We start from the raw sequence: 2319 nt of genomic DNA on the forward strand, positions 1-2319 counted from the left end.
ACTCAAGAAAGGAGAAGGGTACTTGGCCCAGCACAGGCCTGCGTAGAGGCCCCTGCCCAGGGGCCTCCATCATCTGAAATAAAAGCATGGTCCAGTTGGTTTCTCACACATGCCAGTGCCTCCCTCTGGAGGACAGGCCACCTTTAGTTATTGGTTCTGATGCCAGTTCCTCCTTGAAGCAGAATGGGTGGGGAGGGGAAAAGCGTATTTAATAATCAAAATTATCTTCCCTTTTTTACCTAGGACTGAAAAAAATGGATGCCATGAGAGATAAATTTAGCCAGAATAATATTTGAAAAATCACATCTTAATACCCTAAGTAAGGCAGGCATGGCCCTTTCTTGCTTAGCCTCTGCCCCCCGCCCCCGGACCCTTTAGGGCTATGCCAAAGGTTGGTACACAGAATGAACTGGTATACTTCCCAACTCCTGAGTTCTGTGCAGCTGTTTTTTATTGACCAAAACCCACCTCAGCCAGCTGCTTCTTTGGGAGTCTGCTCTGGAGTAACTTGCTTCCTGATAGCAGCAGCCACAGGAGGACACTGTATGACATGAACGTGGTGGAGGGTGCCTAGACAGATACCCCAGTTCCCATTCATTTCCTTGGCACAGTGCGGTAATGGGCTCTGATATTGAAATGCATATTTCATAGTTGCTTGCCCCACAACTTGGAGGACAGCCATTCACTGTGCCTCAGCCATTCACTCATGCTCATCACACAGAGAAAATTACATTTTCCCAGTTGCCAAATGGAAGAGATAAATGATCTTGCGTGGTCAAGCACAAACAGCTCCCAAGAGCAGTTTCCAGATGGAAGACACCCAGAGAAGCAACCAGGAGTGAGACTTTGAGCTCCCCTGGAGCTGCCCTGGGTCAGTCTCTTCATGCTGTCAGCAGACCCCACTCTGCTGCCAGTAGGCTTAATGCAGAGGGGCATTCCTCTTTGTTTGTTTCTTTTTTGGTTTTGGATAAAATGAGCATCCTTGGGGCTTCTCCCTTCCTAGAGGAGATGCTATAAAAATAAGTAAACACAGGCCATTTCATATTTATGAATACTGGAAGAACTGATAATACTCATTTGTAATGAAAATTAAAGTAGCAAAATGTTAAAATGTTCTCTTCGGGGAAGACACATCGGAATGTCAACACAGATGTATACACGTGGTGTGTGACACTATCCTTCCTTCCCCCTGCCTATTCTTTCAGGTTAAGGAAAGTCCATATAACTGCTTTCTCCAATTCGGCATATAATCCTAAACTCATTACTACGTACATAGGATTAATAGTAATTGTTTCTACACAATACAGCTAACATTCAATACCCTTCTAGGGACCAGACCATCTCTGCTAACCATTTAGTTCGTTTTTCAATATCCCACGATTTGTGGGTTTTTGCTCACCTTACAATTAGCACATTTGTTTGATTCACACTTTAATTATTTCAACAATTATGGAGCGCCTATTAAGCACTGGAATTGTACTAGGCTCTGGGGGGTAGAGGCCAGGATGAGCAGAGCGGCCATTGTACACAGCAGACACTGAAAGCTTTGGGTGTTGGAAGAAGGGGGGACTTGTGGGCAGTTAAAGTTACTAGTGACCTCATTATACAATATTTAGGTTATCATATCTTTTTTCTGCCAGGAAAGCAGCTCCTCGGCCATTGCGATGGGGTGCACACATTCAGCGAAGCATCTACTCGGTGCTGACCACTTTTGGCACCAAGTAAACACCACTCACACTAATGTTACGGTGCTGGTGGCTTCTCCAGTTCCCCAAATGATGGTTTCTTTCTGCTAGTTTTATTCCGGCCGTGCAAATGAGCACGGATTTGGGCGGTCAACTCAGAATCTGGGCCGATGGGGACCCGCTCACGTGCGCTCTGCGCTGGCTCGACCCTGGGCTGGGTGCCCCACCGCCGCGGGTCTCCCCAAGCCCGGTGCACTCCGGTCCCCGCCGGCTCCTTCTCCCCGCCCCTCCGCAGGGCCCGGGCGCTGCAGCAGCCGGGTGCTGGCGGGGTAGCGAGGCCAGCTTTCTCGGCCGGAGCTCAGGAGGACTCTGCTTCCCGCCGCCCCCTCCCTCCTAGACAGAGTCGGAGAGGCCCCCTCCCCGGGGAGGGCTTCTAAGGTGACAGAGGACTCTGGGGCGCGTGGGCTCAGGCGGGAAGGCCTGGCTGCCCCAGGACAGGGACTCGACGCTGGAAACCGGGGCGCCGGGCTCCCCAGGTAAGCTTGGTTCCGAGAGGGCAGATCAGGGAAGATCCGTCTACCCAGCGCGCAACCGGGGAGCAGCGCGACGGAGGCTGCAGGAGAGGAGTGCTCCC

General features: G+C 50.8%; 1 protein-coding gene across 1 annotated transcript in view; it reads left to right on the forward strand.

The window, feature by feature from the left end:
* Positions 1-2121: 2121 nt before the first annotated feature.
* Positions 2122-2319, forward strand: part of MAPK4 (mitogen-activated protein kinase 4) — a 190391-nt gene continuing 190193 nt past the window's right edge. Inside the window, 1 exon segment of the mRNA XM_006144455.3 lies at positions 2122-2221. The gene's annotated coding sequence lies outside the window, so the exon portion shown is untranslated.

This window comes from Tupaia chinensis, unplaced genomic scaffold, assembly GCF_000334495.1.
Source record: "Tupaia chinensis unplaced genomic scaffold, TupChi_1.0 Scaffold000119_2, whole genome shotgun sequence".
In the NCBI taxonomy this organism is placed as follows: Eukaryota; Metazoa; Chordata; class Mammalia; order Scandentia; family Tupaiidae; genus Tupaia; species Tupaia belangeri.